This window comes from Triticum aestivum, chromosome 5D, assembly GCF_018294505.1.
Source record: "Triticum aestivum cultivar Chinese Spring chromosome 5D, IWGSC CS RefSeq v2.1, whole genome shotgun sequence".
Lineage (NCBI taxonomy): Eukaryota > Viridiplantae > Streptophyta > Magnoliopsida > Poales > Poaceae > Triticum > Triticum aestivum.
Genome location: NC_057808.1, coordinates 530,072,559 through 530,093,228, shown reverse-complemented (window position 1 = coordinate 530,093,228; position 20,670 = coordinate 530,072,559).

Sequence of the window (20,670 nt, the reverse complement as noted above, 5' to 3'; positions counted from 1 at the left end):
CAAATATATGTGGGGTCGGATAGGCCAGATTGGGCCGGGTCCGACGTGACAGGCACGCCCGGGCACTTCATATCCACCCCATATTTGAGCTGGATATGAGGGGTGTCGTTCAATCCGGATGTTTGAGACCCGTTTGAGGCGCCCGACTGGGTCGAAATTTTGTGACCGGTCAGTGGCCGACATAAGTGTTCGGGGTGCCGTCTGTAGATGTATGCTATACCGAATTCCTAAAGAAATGGACGTGAGCTGCCGACATGCATGCAGTACCAGCACTGCGTGAGTGCTCTGATTTGAATTTCCCATCGCACTGGACTTTGCACGACTTTGATTCCATACCAGTCGTTCGCCGTGGAATTCGACGCGCTAAAATTGGGTGGTAGTCCAGTTGTGGAGATTGTACGATAAACCACAGATAACCGATTGGTCCTTATTGATCCGTCGTGCCGACAAGCAGTACTCATTGACTTAATTTACGAGCGGAACGACCAAACTTAAAATAGAGGCATAGCCAGTACACAAGACACTGCAAACACAAGCTAGAATGGCCAGGCCAAGACAGCCGTTCCAGGCTTTGGTGATCCTCCTCCTAGCGACGTGGTTCCTCCCGAGCTCCTCAGCCCAAGCCGTGCTCGCACTCCCACCACCACTATCAGACACACTCTGCATTCCCCGTGAGCGGGATGCGCTTCTCGTGTTCAAGGCAAGCCTCACCGACCCGGGGAACTACCTCTGGTCGTGGCAGGGCGAGGACTGTTGCCGGTGGAAAGGCGTGGAGTGCAGCAACCGAACCAGCCACGTCGTCAAGCTCGAGCTCGACGGGTCTAACACCATGGGCTGGCCTGTGGGAGGTGAGATAAACCCCTCCTTGCTCTCTCGTTCAACGACTTCGGTGGCAACATGGTTGTTACTCGTCTGATCTCACATGGGAGGTGAGATAAACCCCTCCTTGACCTCTCAAATCAATTGCATGGTTGTTACTCGTCTGATCTCACATGGATCTCGCGGCTGTGGAAGCTACAGTATCTTGCCATGTCTCAGGTGGACCTCAGCGTCGCCGTCAACTGGGCTCATGTTGTTAACATGCTCCCCTCCCTCGTAACTCTTGAACTACAATCCTGCGGGCTTCAGAGCACTATGCCTCCACCGTTGCACTCCAACCTCACATCACTAGAGAACCTTTACCTCGACTCTAACTCCTTTATCTCATCCTTTGAAGCCAACTACTTGGCTTGGGATCTACCTGCTCTTAAAATTCTTAAAATGTATAGTCTTATTTCATAAGTCCCAAATGCCCACTTATGACGATGTGAACTATTGGTGTTAAATCACATGGTGATGTGAACTAGATTATTGACTCTAGTGCAAGTGGGAGACTGAAGGAAATATGCCCTAGAGGCAATAATAAAGTTATTATTTATTTCCTTATATCATGATAAATGTTTATTATTCATGCTAGAATTGTATTAACCGGAAACATAATACTTGTGTGAATACATAGACAAACAGAGTGTCACTAGTATGCCTCTACTTGACTAGCTCATTGATCAAAGATGGTTATGTTTCCTAGCCATAGACATGAGTTGTCATTTGATTAACGGGATCACATCATTAGGAGAATGATATGATTGACTTGACCCATTCCGTTAGCTTAGCACTCGATCGTTTAGTATATTTCTATTGCTTTCTTCATGACTTATACATGTTCCTATGACTATGAGATTATGCAACTCCCGTTTACCGGAGGAACACTTTGTGTGCTACCAAACGTCACAACATAACTGGGTGATTATAAAGGTGCTCTACAGGTGTCTCCAAAGGTACTTGTTGGGTTGGCGTATTTCGAGATTAGGATTTGTCACTCCGATTGTCGGAGAGGTATCTCTGGGCCCACTCGGTAATGCACATCACTTAAGCCTTGCAAGCATTGCAACTAATGAGTTAGTTGCGGGATGATGTATTACGGAACGAGTAAAGAGACTAGCCGGTAACGAGATTGAACTAGGTATTGAGATACCGACGATCGAATCTCGGCAAAGTAAAATACCGATGACAAAGGGAACAACGTATGTTGTTATGCGCTTTGACCGATAAAGATCTTCGTAGAACATGTGGGAGCCAATATGAGCATTCAGGTTCCGCTATTGGTTATTGACCGGAGACGTGTCTCGGTCATGTCTACATAGTTCTCGAACCCGTAGGGTCCGCACGCTTAAAGTTTCGATGACGGTTATATTATGAATTTTAATGTACCGAAGGTTGTTCGGAGTCCCAGATGTGATCACAGACATGACGAGGAGTCTCGAAATGGTCGAGACATGAAGATTGATATATTGGAAGCCTATATTTGGATATCGGAAGTGTTGCGGGTGAAATCGGGATTTTACCAGAGTACCGGAGGGGTTACCGGAACCCCCCGGGGGTTTAATGGGCCATAGTGGGCCTTAGTGGAGAAGAGGAGGGCGAGGGCAGGCCGCGCGCCCCATCCCCCTCTAGTCCGAATTGGACAAGGAGGGGGGGCGGCGCCCCCCTTTCCTTCTTCTCCTCTTCCTCCTTCCTCCCTTCTCCTAATCCAATAAGGAAGGGAGGGAGTCCTACTCCCGGTGGGAGTAGGACTCCTCCTGGCGCGCCTCCTCCTGCCGGCCGCCTCTCCCCCCTTGCTCCTTTATATACGGGGGCAGGGGGCACCCCATAGACACAACAATTGATCATTGATCTTTTAGCGGTGTGCGGTGCCCCCCTCCACCATAGTCCACCTCGATAATATCGTAGCGGTGCTTAGGCGAAGCCCTGCGTCGGTAGAACATCATCATCGTCACCACGCCGTCGTGCTGACGAAACTCTCCCTCAACTCTCGGCTGGATCGGAGTTCGAGGGACGTCATCGGACTGAACGTGTGCTGAACTCGGAGGTGCCGTGCGTTCGGTACTTGATCGGTCGGATCGTGAAGATGTACAACTACATCAACTGCGTTGTGCTAACGCTTCCGCTTTCGGTCTACGAGGGTACATGGACAACACTCTCCCCTCTCGTTGCTATGCATCACCATGATCTTGCGTGTGCGTAGGAATTTTTTTAAAATTACTACGTTCCCCAACAGTGGCATCCAAGCCAGGTATTATGCATAGATGTCATATGCACGAGTAGAACACAAGTGAGTTGTGGGCGATATAAGTCATACTGCTTACCAGCATGTCATACTTTGGTTCGGTGGTATTGTTGGATGAAGCGGCCCGGACCGACATTACGCGTACGCTTACGCGAGACTGGTTCTACCGACGTGCTTTGCACACATGTGGCTGGCGGGTGTCAGTTTCTCCAACTTTAGTTGAACCGAGTGTGGCTACACCCGGTCCTTGCGAAGGTTAAAACAGCACCACTTGACAAACTATCGTTGTGGTTTTGATGCGTAGGTAAGAACGGTTCTTGCTCAGCCCGTAGCAGCCACGTAAAACTTGTAACAACAAAGTAGAGGACGTCTAACTTGTTTTTGCAGGGCATGTTGTGATGTGATATGGTCAAAGCATGATGCTAAATTTTATTGTATGAGATGACCATGTTTTGTAACCGAGTTATCGGCAACTGGCAGGAGCCATATGGTTGTCGCTTTATTGTATGCAATGCAATCACCCTGTAATGCTTTACTTTATCACTAAGCGGTAGCGATAGTCGTAGAAGCATAAGATATGCGAGACGACAATGATGCTACGATGGAGATCAAGGTGTCACGCCGGTGACGATGGTGATCATGACAATGCTTCGGAGATGGAGATCACAAGCACAAGATGATGATGGCCATATCATAATACTTATATTGATTGCATGTGATGTTTATCTTTTATGCATCTTATCTTGCTTTGATTGACGGTAGCATTATAAGATGATCTCTCACTAAATTTCAAGATAAAAGTGTTCTCCCTGAGTATGCACCGTTGCGAAAGTTCGTCGTGCCCAGACACCACGTGATGATCGGGTGTGATAAGCTCTACGTCCATCTACAACGGGTGCAAGCCAGTTTTGCACACGCAGAATACTCAGGTTAAACTTGACGAGCCTAGCATATGCAGATATGGCCTCGGAACACTGAGACCGAAAGGTTGAGCGTGAATCATATAGTAGATATGATCAACATAATGATGTTCACCATTGAAAGCTACTCCATTTCACGCGATGATCGGTTATGGTTTAGTTGATATGGATCACGTGATCACTTAGAGGATTAGAGGGATGTCTATCTAAGTGGGAGTTCTCAAGTAATATGATTAATTGAACTTAAATTGATCATGAACTTAGTACCTGATAGTATCTTGCTTGTCTATGTTGATTGTAGATAGATGGCCCATGCTGTTGTTCCGTTGAATTTTAATGCGTTCCTTGAGAAAGCAAAGTTGAAAGATGATGGTAGCAATTACACGGACTGGGTCCGTAACTTGAGGATTATCCTCATTGCTGCACAGAAGAATTACGTCCTGGAAGCACCGCTAGGTGCCAAACCTGCTGCAGGAGCAACACCAGATGTTATGAACGTCTGGCAGAGCAAAGCTGATGACTGCTCGATAGTTCAGTGTGCCATGCTTTACGGCTTAGAACCGGGACTTCAACGACGTTTTGAACGTTATGGAGCATATGAGATGTTTCAGGAGTTGAAGTTAATATTTCAAGCAAATGCCCGGATTGAGAGATATGAAGTCTCCAATAAGTTCTACAGCTGCAAGATGGAGGAGAATAGTTCTGTCAGTGAGCATATACTCAGAATGTCTGGGTATAACAATCACTTGATTCAACTGGGAGTTAATCTTCCGGATGATAGCGTCATTGACAGAATTCTTCAATCACTGCCACCAAGCTATAAGAGCTTCGTGATGAACTATAACATGCAAGGGATGGATAAGACGATTCCCAAGCTCTTCGCAATGCTAAAAGCTGCGGAGGTAGAAATCAAGAAGGAGCATCAAGTGTTGATGGTCAATAAGACCACCAGTTTCAAGAAAAAGGGCAAAGGGAAGAAAAGGGGAACTTCAAGAAGAACAGCAAGCAAGTTGCTGCTCAAGAGAAGAAACCCAAGTCTGGACCTAAGCCTGAGACTGAGTGCTTCTACTGCAAGCAGACTGGTCACTGGAAGCGGAACTGCCCCAAGTATTTGGCGGATAAGAAGGATGACAAGGTGAACAAAGCTATATGTGATATACATGTTATTGATGTGTACCTTACCAGAGCTCGCAGTAGCACCTGGGTATTTGATACTGGTTCTGTTGCTAATTTGCAACTCAAAACAGGGACTACGGATTAAGCGAACACTGGCCAAGGACGAGGTGACGATGCGCGTGGGAAACGGTTCCAAAGTCGATGTGATCGCCGTCGGCACGCTACCTCTACATCTACCTTCGGGATTAGTATTAGACATAAATAATTGTTGTTTGGTGCCAGCGTTGAGCATGAACATTATATCTGGATCTTGTTTGATGCGAGACGGTTATTCATTTAAATCAGAGAATAATGGTTGTTCTATTTATATGAGTAATATCTTTTATGGTCATGCACCCTTGAAGAGTGGTCTATTTTTGATGAATCTCGATAGTAGTGATACACATATTCATAATGTTGAAGCCAAAAGATGTAGAGTTGATAATGATAGTGCAACTTATTTGTGGCACTGCCGTTTGGGTCATATTGGTGTAAAGCGCATGAAGAAACTCCATACTGATGGACTTTTGGAATCACTTGATACATGCGAACCATGCCTCATGGGCAAGATGACTAAAACGCCGTTCTCCGGAATTATGGAGCGAGCAACTGATTTATTGGAGATCATACATACTGATGTATGTGGACCAATGAATATTGAGGCTCGCGGCGGGTATCGTTATTTTCTCACCTTCACAGATGATCTAAGCAGATATGGGTATATCTACTTAATGAAACATAAGTCTGAAACATTTGAAAAGTTCAAAGAATTTCAGAGTGAAGTTGAAAATCATCGTAACAAGAAAATAAAGTTTCTACGATCTGATTGTGGAGGAGAATATTTGAGTTACGAGTTTGGTCTACATTTGAAACAATGCGGAATAGTTTCGCAACTCACGCCACCCGGAACACCATAGCGTAATGGTGTGTCCGAACGTCGTAATCGTACTTTACTAGATATGGTGCAATCTATGATGTCTCTTACTGATTTACCGCTATCGTTTTGGGGTTATGCTTTAGAGACGGCTGCATTCACGTTAAATAGGACACCATCAAAATCCGTTGAGACGACACCTTATGAACTGTGGTTTGGAAAGAAACCAAAGTTGTCGTTTCTTAAAGTTTGGGGCTGCGATGCTTATGTGAAAAAGCTTCAACCTGATAAGCTCGAACCCAAATCAGAGAAATTTGTCTTCATAGGATACCCAAAGGAGACTGTTGGGTACACCTTCTATCACAGACCCGAAGGCAAGACATTCGTTGCTAAGAATGGATCCTTTCTAGAGAAGGAGTTTCTCTCGAAAGAAGTGAGTGGGAGGAAAGTAGAACTTGATGAGGTAACCGTACCTGCTCCCTTATTGGAAATTAGTTCATCACAGAAACCGGTTCCTGTGACGTCTATACCAATTAGTGAGGAAGTTAATGATGATGATCATGGAACTTCAGATCAAGTTGTTACTGAACCTCGTAGGTCAATCAGAGTAAGATCCACACCAGAATGGTATGGTAATCCTGTTCTGGAAGTTATGTTACTAGACCAGGACGAACCTACGAACTATGAAGAAGCGATGGTGAGCCCAGATTCCGCAAAATGGCTTGAAGCCATGAAATCTGAGATGGGATCCATGTATGAGAACAAAGTATGGACTTTGGTTGACTTGCCCGATGATCGGCAAGCCATTGAGAATAAATGGATCTTCAAGAAGAAGACTGACGCTGACGCTAATGTTACTGTCTATAAAGCTCGACTTGTTACGAAAGGTTTTCGACAAGTTCAAGGGATTGACTACGATGAGACTTTCTCACCCATAGCGATGCTTAAGTCTTTCTGAATCATGTTAGCAATTGCCGCATTTTATGATTATGAAATTTGGCAAATGGATGTCAAAACAACATTCCTGAATGGATTTCTGGAAGAAGAGTTGTATATGATGCAACGAGAAGGTTTTGTCGATCCAAAAGGAGCTAACAAAGTGTGCAAGCTCCAGCGATCCATTTATGGACTGGTGCAAGCCTCTCGGAGTTGAAATAAACGCTTTGATAGTGTGATCAAAGCATTTGGTTTTATAGACTTTTGGAGAGTGAGTGGGAGCTCTGTAGCATTTCTGATATTATATGTGGATGACATATTGTTGATTGGAAATGATATAGAATTTCTAGATAGCATAAAGGGATATTTGAATAAGAGTTTTCAATGAAGGACCTCGGTGAAGCTGCTTATATATTGGGCATCAAGATCTATAGAGACAGATCAAGATGCTTAATTGGACTTTCACAAAGCACATACCTTGACAAAGTTTTGAAGAAGTTCAAAATGGATCAAGCAAAGAAAGGGTTCTTGCCTGTGTTACAAGGTGTGAAGTTGAGTAAGACTCAATGCCCGACCACTGCAGAAGATAGAGAGAAGATGAAAGATGTTCCCTATGCTTCATCCATAGGCTCTATCATGTATGCAATGCTGTGTACCAGACCTGATGTGTGCCTTGCTATAAGTTTGGCAGGGAGGTACCAAAGTAATCCAGGAGTGGATCACTGGACAGCGGTCAAGAACATCCTGAAATACCTGAAAAGGACTAAGGATATGTTTCTCGTTTATGGAGGTGACAAAGAGCTAGTCGTAAATGGTTACGTCGATGCAAGCTTTGACACTGATCCGGACGAATCTAAATCGCAAACCGGATACGTGTTTACATTGAACGGTGGAGCTATCAGTTGGTGCAGTTCTAAACAAAGCGTTGTGGCAGGATCTACGTGTGAAGCGGAGTACATAGCTGCTTCGGAAGCAGCAAATGAAGGAGTTCATATCCGATCTAGGTGTCATACCTAGTGCATCGGGTCCAATGAAAATCTTTTGTGACAATACTGGTGCAATTGCCTTGGCGAAGGAATCCAGATTTCACAAGAGAACCAAGCACATCAAGAGACGCTTCAATTCCATCCGGGATTTAGTCCAGGTGGGAGACATAGAAATTTGCAAGAAACATACGGATCTGAATGTTGCAGACCCGTTGACTAAGCCTCTTCCACGAGCAAAACATGATCAGCACCAAGGCTCCATGGGTGTTAGAATCATTACTGTGTAATCTAGATTATTGACTCTAGTGCAAGTGGGAGACTGAAGGAAATATGCCCTAGAGGCAATAATAAAGTTATTATTTATTTCCTTATATCATGATAAATGTTTATTATTCATGCTAGAATTGTATTAACCGGAAACATAATACTTGTGTGAATACATAGACAAACAGAGTGTCACTAGTATGCCTCTACTTGACTAGCTCATTGATCAAAGATGGTTATGTTTCCTAGCCATAGACATGAGTTGTCATTTGATTAACGGGATCACATCATTAGGAGAATGATATGATTGACTTGACCCATTCCGTTAGCTTAGCACTCGATCGTTTAGTATATTTCTATTGCTTTCTTCATGACTTATACATGTTCCTATGACTATGAGATTATGCAACTCCCATTTACCGGAGGAACACTTTGTGTGCTACCAAACTTCACAACATAACTGGGTGATTATAAAGGTGCTCTACAGGTGTCTCCAAAGGTACTTGTTGGGTTGGCGTATTTCGAGATTAGGATTTGTCACTCCGATTGTCGGAGAGGTATCTCTGGGCCCACTCGGTAATGCACATCACTTAAGCCTTGCAAGCATTGCAACTAATGAGTTAGTTGCAGGATGATGTATTACGGAACGAGTAAAGAGACTAGCCGGTAATGAGATTGAACTAGGTATTGAGATACCGACGATCGAATCTCGGGCAAGTAACATACCGATGACAAAGGGAACAACGTATGTTGTTATGCAGTTTGACCAATAAAGATCTTCGTAGAATATGTGGGAGCCAATATGAGCATCCAGGTTTCGCTATTGGTTATTGACCAGAGACGTGTCTCGGTCATGTCTACATAGTTCTCGAACCCGTAGGGTCCGCACGCTTAAAGTTTCGATGACGGTTATATTATGAGTTTATGAGTTTTGATGTACCGAAGGTTTTTCGGAGTCCCGGATGTGATCACGGACATGACGAGGAGTCTCGAAATGGTCGAGACATGAAGATTGATATATTGGAAGCCTATATTTGGATATCAGAAGTGTTCTGGGTGAAATCAGGATTTTACCGAAGTACCGGAGGGGTTATCGGAACCCCCCGGGGGTTTAATGGGCCATAGTGGGCCTTAGTGGAGAAGAGGAGGGGCGGCCAGGGCAGGCCGCGCGCCCCCTCCCCCTCTAGTCCGAATTGGACAAGGAGGGGGGCGCCCCCCTTTCCTTCTTCTCCTCTTCCTCCTTCCCCCCTTCTCGTAATCCAACAAGGAAGGGAGGGAGTTGGGAGTAGGACTCCTCCTGGCCGGCCGCCTCTCCCCCCCTTGCTCCTTTATATACGGGGGCAGGGGGGCACCCCATAGACACAACAATTGATCATTGATCTTTTAGCCGTGTGCGGTGCCACCCTCCACCATAGTCCACCTCAATAATATCGTAGCGGTGCTTAGGCGAAGCCCTGCGTCGGTAGTGTTGGGGAACGTAGTAATTTCAAAAAAATTCCTACGCACACGCAAGATCATGGTGATGCATAGCAACGAGAGGGGAGAGTGTTGTCTACGTACCCTCGTAGACCGTAAGTGGAAGCGTTATATCAACGCGGTTGATGTAGTTGTACGTCTTCACGATCCGACCGATCCAAGTACCGAAAGCACGGCACCTCCGAGTTCTGCACACGTTCAGCTCGATGACGTCCCCGCCTTCTCGATCCAGCAAGAGGGGCGAAGTAGTAGATGAGTTTCGGCAGCACGACGGCGTGGTGACGTGTTGGTGAAGAACAATCTCCGCAGGGCTTCGCCTAAGCACTACGAAAACTATTACGGGGGATAAACTAGAGGGGACGGGGTTGCCGGCACACGGCTTGGTGTTTCTTGATCTGTCTTGGGTGCTAGCCCTACCCCTCTATTTATATGTTGAGCCTTGGGGTCAAAACTTGGAGTAAAAGCCTCCACAAAGTCGGTTTCACCCGAAAGGCAAGAGTCCTTCTCGGACTCCAGGGCCAGACGCCAGGGTTCCCGGCGTCTGGACCCAGACGCCAGGGACCCTGGCGTCTGGCCCCTGGACTCCGCAAAACTTCCTTTTGCGCTTTCCAAAAACCTCGTGGGCTTTCCCCTTTGGCCCAGATAAAGTGTTCTCGTGCCCAAACATTTCGGGAAACATCCGTAACCCCTTCCGATGGATTCCGGAACCTTTCCGGAGATCAAACACTACTATCCACATATCAATCTTTACTTCCGGACCATTCCGGGGTTCCTCGTCATATCCGTGATCTCATCCAAAACTCCGCCAACATTCGGTCACCAACATACATAACTCATAGTACTATATCGTCAACGAACGTTAAGCGTGCGGACCCTACGGGTTCGAGAACTATGTAGACATGACCGAGACACCTCTCTTGTCAATAACCAATAGCGGGACCTGGATGCCCATATTGGCTCCTACATATTCTACGAAGATCTTTATCGGTCAGACCGCATAACAACATACGTTGTTCCCTTTGTCATCAGTATGTTACTTGCCCGAGATTCGATCGTAGGTATCTCAATACCTAGTTCAATCTCGTTACCGGCAAGTCTCTTTACTTGTTCCGTAATATAGCCTCCCGTAACTAACTCATTAGTTGCAATGCTTGCAAGGCTTACAGTGATGTGCATTACCGAGTGGGCCCAGAGATACCTCTCCGACAACCGGAGTGACAAATCCTAATCTCGAAATACGCCAACCCAACAAGTACCTTTGGAGACACCTGTAGAGCACTTTTATAATCACCCAGTTACGTTGTGACGTTTGGTAGCACACAAAGTGTTCCTCCGGTAAACGGGAGTTGCATAATCTCATAGTCATAGGAACATGTATAAGTCATGAAGAAAGCAATAGCAGAATACTAAACGATCGAGTGCTAAGCTATCGGAATGGGTCAAGTTAATCACGTCATTCTCCTAATGATGTGATCCCGTTAATCAAATGACAACTCTTTGTCTATGGCTAGGAAACATAACCATCTTTGATCAACGAGCTAGTCAAGTAGAGGCATACTAGTGACACTCTGTTTGTCTATGTATTCACACATGTATCATGTTTCTGGTTAATACAATTCTAGCATGAATAATAAACATTTATCATGATATAAGGAAATAAATAATAACTTTATTATTGCCTCTAGGGCATATTTCCTTCAGTCTCCCACTTGCACTAGAGTCAATAATCTAGTTCACATCACCATGTGATTTAACAACAATAGTTCACATCGTCATGTGACCAACACCCAAAGGGTTTACTAGAGTCAATAATCTAGTTCACATCGCTATGTGATTAACACCCAAAGAGTACTACGGTGTGATCATGTTTTGCTTGTGAGAGAAGTTTAGTCAACGGGTCTGCGACATTCAGATCCGCATGTATTTTGCAAATTTCTATGTCAACAATGCTCTACACGGAGCTACTCTAGCTAATTGCTCCCACTTTCAATATGTATCCAGATTGAGACTTAGAGTCATCTGGATCAGTGTCAAAACTTGCATCAACGTAACCCTTTACGACGAACCTTTTGTCACCTCCATAATCGAGAAACATATCCTTATTCCACTAAGGATAATTTTGACCGCTGTCCAGTGATCTACTCCAAGATCACTATTGTACTCCCTTGCTTAACTCAGTGTAGGGTATACAATAGATCTGGTACACAGCATGGCATACTTTATAGAACCTATGGCTGAGGCATAGGGAATGACTTTCATTCTCTTTCTATCTTCTGCCATGGTCGGGCTTTGAGTCTTACTCAATTTCACACCTTGTAACACAGGCAAGAACTCTTTCTTTGATTGTTCCATTTTGAACTACTTCAAAATCTTGTCAAGGTATGTACTCATTGAAAAAACTTATCAAGCGTTTTGATCTATCTCTATAGATCTTGATGCTCAATATGTAAGCAGCTTCATCGAGGTCTTTCTTGGAAAAAACTCCTTTCAAACACTCTTTTATGCTTTGCAGAATAATTCTACATTATTTCCGATCAACAATATGTCATTCACATATACTTATCAGAAATGTTGTAGTGCTCCCACTCACTTTCTTGTAAATACAGGCTTCACCACAAGTCTGTATAAAACTATATGCTTTGATCTTCTCATCAAAGCATATATTCCAACTCCGAGATGCTTGCACCAGTCCATAGATGGATCGCTGGAGCTTGCACATTTTGTTAATACCTTTAGGATCGACAAAACCTTCTGGTTGCATCATATACAACTCTTCTTTAATAAATCCATTAAGGAATGCAGTTTTGTTTATCCATTTGCCAGATTTCATAAAATGCGGCAATTGCTAACATGATTCGGACAGACTTAAGCATAGATACGAGTGAGAAACTGTCATCATAGTTAACACCTTGAACTTGTCGAAAACCTTTTGCGACAATTCTAGCTTTGTAGATAGTAATAATACTATCAGCGTCCGTCTTCCTCTTGAAGATCCATTTAATCTCAATGGCTCGCCGATCATTTGGGCAAGTCAATCAAAGTCCATACTTTGTTCTCATACATGGATCCCATCTCAGATTTCATGGCCTCAAACCATTTCGCGGAATCTCGGCTCATCATCGCTTCCTCATAGTTCGTAGGTTCGTCATGGTCAAGTAACATGACCTCTAGAATAGGATTACCGTACCACTCTGGTGCGGATCTCACTCTGGTTTACCTACGAGGTTCGGTGGTAACTTGATCTGAAGTTACATGACCATCATCATTAGCTTCCTCACTAATTGGTGTAGTAGTCACAGGAACAGATTTCTGTGATGAACTACTTTCCAATAAGGGAGTAGGTACAGTTACCTCATCAAGTTCTACTTTCCTCCTACTCACTTCTTTCGAGAGAAACTCCTTCTCTAGAAAGGATCCAAATTTAGCAACGAATATCTTGCCTTCGGATCTGTGATAGAAGGTGTACCCAACTGTCTCCTTTGGGTATCCCGTGAAGACACATTTCTCCGATTTGGGTTTGAGCTTATCAGGATGAAACTTTTTCTTATAAGCATTGCAATCCCAAACTTTAAGAAACGAGAACTTTTGTTTCTTGCCAAACCACAGTTCATATGGTGTCGTCTCAATGGATTCAGATGGTGCCCTATTTAACGTGAATGCAGCTGTCTCTAATGCATCACCCCAAAATGATAGTGGTAAATCGGTAAGAGACATCATAGATTGCACTATATCCAATAAAGTACGGTTATGATGTTCGGACACACCATTATGCTGTAGCGACCAGACCTCAAATGGTCTGTGCTGCTGTGCACCAGTGTCATCCCTGGATCAGTAATGCTGACACGCACAGTACAAATGGAGGATTTATAACAGAGTAGCAATCACACACTTATTACATCGAATATCTCCGAAGAGATTAAGTATGATAAACATGGCTTAAGGCCATCTAAAAACGATAACAGCGGAAGACTTGGAAGATAAGTGAGTCCATCAACTCCAGCGGCATCACTGAGTATAAGACCACGACCTAAGGCACCTTACTCGTCGTTTGAAAAGTCTGCAACATGAAACGTTGCAGCCCAAAAACGGGTCAGCACATAGAATATGCTGGCAATGTAACACATAGAGAGTAATGAACAATAATAACACTATACTACATGCATATATGGCTGGTGGAAAGCTCTATGGGTAAATTTTATGCGAAAAGCCAATTTTTCCCTACTGCAAAGGAATAAATTTTATTTAACTATCATGGTGGTTGTTAAACATTGAGAAGGTACCTCCAACTCAATCCCAATTAAGTGTCATCATTAACCCAACAAAATTAATTAAAAGTAACATGGTGATGAGATTCAAATGATAATCCACGTACTAGATACTCAAGTTGTCCATAACCGGGGACACGGCTAACCATGATTAGTTTGTACACTCTGCAGAGGTTTGCGCACTTTTCCCCACAAGACTCGATCGCCTCCGCTTGATTCTCGCACTACATGATGTTTGAGAAACGGATGACCGAGCACAGGCTTTCAGAAACAATCACTCTTTACTCTGGATGGACCGGTACACCTACTTTCCCCTACATCTTCTAGCCCACCTCTTCAAGAGATCTTGTAACCTACTCAACTATGCTAGAGCCCATAATAGCTTGTGGCTGCACACGGAAGTTTCTAGCATGAATAATCTTATGATCCCTTTGGGCCTGGGTGGCGGACCTTATAAAATCAGACAACACTGGGTTCTCCAGGTGCCTCAATCCACCCAGATGTGAGTTTTAGTTGCCACCTTAAGTTGAAGCATTAATAAACATCTCACATCTGTCATGAATATCTCTCAAACCCAGATCCACGTCTACGAGCATAGCATGGCAATAATAAAAGCAACGTAGAAGTAACTCCCAAGGGTTTTGAATAGAAAACAGGTAATAGGTACTACCTCAACTACTTCCCAGTTCCCACAATTTAATCAGATCCTAATCATGCAATTGTTTGAGGAATAGATCTAATGCAATAAAACTGGGTATGGAAAGTATGATCAAAGTGCTACTTGCCTTGCTGATGATCCGCAAAACCTAGCAATTCGAAGTAACAAGCGGCACACTCCGGGTACTCTATCGCAAACAAACAAGCATACAATCAGTACTCATCTAATGCACAGGTAAAACTCGAATGAAATATCCAACCAGAAAGTTCAACTTAAGAACTCCGGTTTGCAAAAAGAATCAACTCGAAAGAAGCAACGTAAGTCAAACGGCGAAAGAAAGAAGCTTCGTTTACTAATCTGGATCTAGGTCAAATTTTACTGTAGCAAAAACTTGTTTGAGTAGGTTAAACGGAAAGAGAATTTTGAGACGAAACTCTAGGCGCTTGAATCGCCTGATTCCGATAAACGAGCGAGCAGTTAAACAGAAACGAAGATTCGATCAGAAATCGAATCTGAGATAATCGTAGAAAAATCCGACGAAAAAGAAAAACGGACGAACGGTTAAAGAACGGACGTTCGTTAACAGAGAAAAACCGACGAACGGTTCGGTGAACGCTCGCAAAATAATAAAACCGAAAAAAACCGATCTAAGGTTTTTTTTTATAAAACAAAAGGGTTTTTTTTAGAAAACCGGCAAAACGAACGGGGCAGTACCTCGTCGGGGCGGGGCTCCGGCGGCTCGGGGTGAGGGGCGGCGAGGGCGCGGGGTGCGGCGGGGGTGCGAGGTGCGAGGGGCGGCGAGGCGGCGGCGAACGGCGGCGAACGGCGGCGGCTCGGCGGCGGCTCGGGCTCGGTCCGGCGGCGGCGAGGCGGGCAAGGCGGGCGGCGGCGAGATGAGAGGAGAGAAGAGGGGGGGTATATAAAGTGGAAGGGGGGAGAGCTCCGCTTGGAGGAGGGGGCGGCCGGGCGGCGTGCGGCGGCGGGACTCGGCTCCCGTGCGCGAGGAGGGCGACGCGCGGGCGCGCGCAGTTTTAAAAAAAAACGTTCCACGGAAAATAATTCATAGAAAAATAAATAAAAGTCAGAAAAATATAAAATAAATTTTCCCCGTCTAGTTAGAAAATCTAGAATAGGGTGAACATTTTTTTAAATCAAAATAAATATTTTGGAAACATGCAATATTTTTAATGAAATAAAAATTGCAAATAAAATCCAAATAAATCCCAATAAATGATTTTAACATTTTTCCTCCAGTATTTCAATTGTTTTGGAGAAGTCATATTTTCTCCTCTCGTTTATTTTTTTGAATGAAATATTTTTCCGGAGAGAAAATAATTAAAACCAAAATCCTCGTCTTATTATTTGATGAAAATCAAATATGAGAATTCGAGAAAAATCCCCAACTCTCTCCGAGGGTCCTTGAGTTGCTTAGGATTTATCGAGGATTTGTCAAAATGCAATAAAACATGATATGCAAAGATGATCTATGTATAACATACCAAATTGAAAATTTGGGATGTTACAAACCTACCCCCCTTAAGATGAATCTCGCCCTCGAGATTCGGGTTGGCTAGAAAACAGGTGGGAGTGGTCCTTCCGTAGATCTTCCTCTCGCTCCCAGGTGGCTTCATCCTCCGTGTGGTGACTCCACTGGACTTTGCAAAACTTGATAACCTTGCTGCGGGTAACTCGGCTGGCATACTCAAGAATCTTAACTGGTTTCTCCTCATAGGTCAAATCACTTTCCAGCTGAATCGCTTCCAGTGGCACAGTATCTCTCAGCGGTATCTTAGCCATTTCTGCGTGGCACTTCTTCAACTGAGAAACATGAAATACATCATGTACTCCAGACAATCCTTCGGGCAATTCCAGCTTGTAGGCAACCTCTCCCATACGTTCCACAACTCTGTATGGTCCGATAAAACGGGGCGCTAACTTTCCCTTAACTCCAAAGCGCTTCACTCCTCGAAGTGGTGATACTCGAAGATACACTCTGTCTCCGACTTCGTGAACTGTCTCTTTTCGTTTAGAATCAGCATAACTCTTCTGCCTGGACTGGGCTACGTTGAGCCTATCGCGAATCAACCTCACTTTCTGTTCAGACTCCTTAATCAAATCTGGTCCAAACAACTGACGGTCTCCAACTTCGTCCCATAACAACGGTGTTCTACACCTCCTTCCGTACAAAGCTTCGAAAGGGGCCATCTTCAAACTGGTTTGATAACTGTTGTTATAAGAAAACTCCGCATATGGCAAATTGTCGTCCCAACTGGATCCATAATCTAGTGCACATGCTCTCAACATGTCCTCCAAAATCTGGTTGACTCTCTCGGTCTGTCCATCTGTCTGTGGGTGAAAAGCTGTACTAAATTCCAGCCTGGTTCCCAATGTTTCATGTAACTGCTTCCAAAACTTCGAGGTAAATTGGGTTCCTCTGTCTGATACAATGGTCCTTGGAACTCCATGCAAACATACGATCCTGGTCATGTATATCTTTGCCAACTTAGCACTGGTGTAAGTGGTCTTCACTGGAATGAAATGAGCCACTTTCGTCAATCGGTCGACTACAACCCATATTGAGTCATAGCCTGAACGAGTCCTGGGTAATCCTGTGATAAAATCCATGCCTATTTTATCCCACTTCCATTCGGGTATCGGCAATGGTTGTAGCAATCCTGCTGGCTTCTGATGCTCTGCCTTCACTCTCTGACATACGTCACAAACTGCTACATACTCTGCAATATCCTTCTTCATTCCGGTCCACCAGAAAGTATTCTTCAGATCCAAATACATCTTGGTATTCCCTGGGTGTATCGAGTATGGTGAATCATGGGCTTCTTGCAAAATCAACTTCCTGATCTCCGGATCATTTGGCACATATACGCGGTCCTCAAACCGTAAGGTATCGTGCTCATCCTCACGAAATCCCTTGGCTTTTCCTTTGCTCATCTTCTCCTTTATCTCTTCAATCTCCTTGTCTGTCTTCTGAGCTTCTCTGATCCTTTCCATCAAGGTAGACTGAATCTCCAATGTCGCTAAATAGCCTCTTGGGACTATCTCCAAACATAGCTCGCGAAGGTCCTTGGCTAACTCCTGAGGTAACTGAAAGGATCGATATAGTTGACTAGAGGGGGGGTGAATAGGCAACTAACAATTTTTAGCTTTTCTTTACCAAATTAAACTTTGCATCAAAATAGGTTGTCTAGATATGCAACTAAGTGAGCAACCTATATGATGCAGCGACAACAAGCACGCAAGCAAGTAAGAGAAACAACACAAGTAAACTAGTGAAAGTAAAGGAACAAGATAACCAAGAGTGGAGCCGGTGGAGACGAGGATGTGTTACCGAAGTTCCTTCCTTTTGAGGGGAAGTACGTCTCCGTTGGAGCGGTGTGGAGGCACAATGCTCCCCAAGAAGCCACTAGGGCCACCGTATTCTCCTCACGCTCTCACACGATGCGAGATGCCGTGATTCCACTATTGGTGCCCTTGAAGGCGGCGACCGAACCTTTACAAACAAGGTTGGGGCAATCTCCACAACTTAATTGGAGGCTCCCAACGACACCACAAAGCTTCACCACAATGGACTATGGCTTCGCGGTGACCTCAACCGTCTAGGGTGCTCAAACACCCAAGAGTAACAAGATCCGCTAGGGATAAGTGGGGGGAATCAAATTTCTCTTGGTGGAAGTGTAGATCGTGGCCTTCTCAACCAATCCCGAGCAAATCAACAAGTTTGATTGGCTAAGGAGAGAGATCGGGCGAAAATGGAGCTTGGAGCAACAATGGAGCTTTTGGGGGAAGAGGTAAGTCAACTTTGGGGAAGAAGACCCCTTTATATAGTGGGGGGGAACAAACCAACCGTTACCCCCCCTCTGCCCCGAAGAGAGCGGTAGTACCGCTGTGCCAGCGGTACTACCGCTTGCAACACTAAGCGGTACTACCGCCCAAAAGCGCGGTACTACCACTTGGTCCACAGCGGTACTACCGCGGAGGGAGGGCAGTACTACCGCACAGGAGCGGTACTACGGCCCCCCACAGCCGCGGCCAGTACCGTAAAACCCGACACGAAAAAAGAGCCCTCGAATCGAGGCGGTACTAGCACGAGACCAGAGCGGTACTACGGCTTGGGGCCACCAGCGGTACTACTGCTCTGGAGCGGTACTACCGCGCCCAGAGCGGTACTACCGCTTGTGGCACCCAAGCGGTACTACCGTTCCGTCCCGCGGTACTACCGCTGGGACCAGAGATAGCACACACTCGGAGCTACTAGCGGTACTACTGCTCTGGGCGGTACTACCGCTCCGGAGCGGTACTACCGCTTGTACCACCCAAGCGGTACTACCGCTCTTGCCCGCGGTACTACCGCTGGGACCAGAGAGGGCACAAAGAAAGGAGAATCCAAGCCCATCAATGAAACGGAAAGGCTCGGAGGGAGGGGCAAAGGAAGTGTACGTGATGATTCCGCCCTAGCCTTTCCAAAACGGACCCCCTCTTGATAGTACGGTGATCCCTATGAAACTAGTCCAACAAACTAATCCGAAAGGACTACACCGTCTTCGCTTTAAGTTCCGAGGGGAGGATATCGTCTCGTGCCCAAAAGAATGAATCTCTGAAAAACACTCAACGCACACGATTAGTCCGCAAAAGCATTGTCATCAATCACCAAAACATCTTAGGGATAAATATGCCCTTACAGTAACTCTCCTGTCATGAGGGTGTTGACATGACTCTTGCGGCTCAACGCGTCTGCTACTACGTTAGCCTTTCCAGGGTGATAATGCAATCTCATATCATAATCTTTAATGAGCTCCAGCCATCTCCTCTGTCTGAGATTTAACTCCTTCTGCGTGAAAATATACTTCAAACTCTTGTGATCTGTGTACACCTCACAATGGTTTCCGATGAGAAAATGTCTCCATGTCTTCAATGCATGCACCACGGCTGCTAATTCCAAATCGTGCGTAGCATAATTCTTCTCATGGGGTTTAAGTTGTCGCGAAGCATATGACACAACTCTTCCTTCCTGCATAAGCACTGCTCCAAGTCCTCGATGAGAAGCGTCGCAATAAACTTCATAGTCCTTGCGTTGATCTGGCAGAATCAACACTGGTGAGGTAACCAATCGTTTCTTCAACTCTTGGAAACTAGCTTCACATTCCTCAGTCCAATTGAATTTGGTGTCCTTCTTCAATAGCTCAGTCATGGGCTTAGCAATCTTCGAGAAATTCTCGATGAATCTCCGGTAGTATCCTGCAAGTCCAAGAAAACTCCGGATTTCTCCAACTGTCGTGGGTGCTTCCCAACTTGTCACTGTGTCGACCTTGGCAGGGTCTACTGCTATTCCTTCTCCAGAAATAGCATGTCCAAGGAATCCAACTTCCTTCAGCCAAAATTCACACTTGCTGAACTTGGCATATAACTGATGTTCTCTGAGATTCTCAAGTACCAATCGTAAATGCTCCTCATGCTCTTCTTCGTTCTTGGAAAAGATTAAAATATCATCAATGAACACCACGACGAACTTATCCAGAAACTCCATAAACACTTTGTTCATCAGGTTCATGAAATAGGCAGGTGCGTTAGTCAGTCCAAATGACATAACGGTATACTCATACAATCCATATCTGGTGGTAAATGCCGTCTTGGGTATATCCTGCTCTCGAATCTTTAACTGATGGTACCCTGATCGTAGATCGATCTTGGAAAATACTTTAGCTCCTTGTAGACGGTCAAACAAATCATTGATCATCGGCAGTGGGTACTTGTTTTTGATGGTCACTTCATTCAATCCTCGGTAATCAACAACCATCCTCAGCGATCCATCTTTCTTCTCCACTAGAAGTACTGGTGATCCCCAAGGTGACGAACTTGGGCGAATATAGCCTTTATCCAGTAACTCCTTGATCTGCTTCTTAATTTCTTCCAAATCTTTTGCGGGCATCCTGTACGGTCACTTAGATATTGGCCCTGTGCCTGGCAAAAGTTCAATCAAGAACTCAATGTCTCTATCTGGTGGCATGCCTGGCA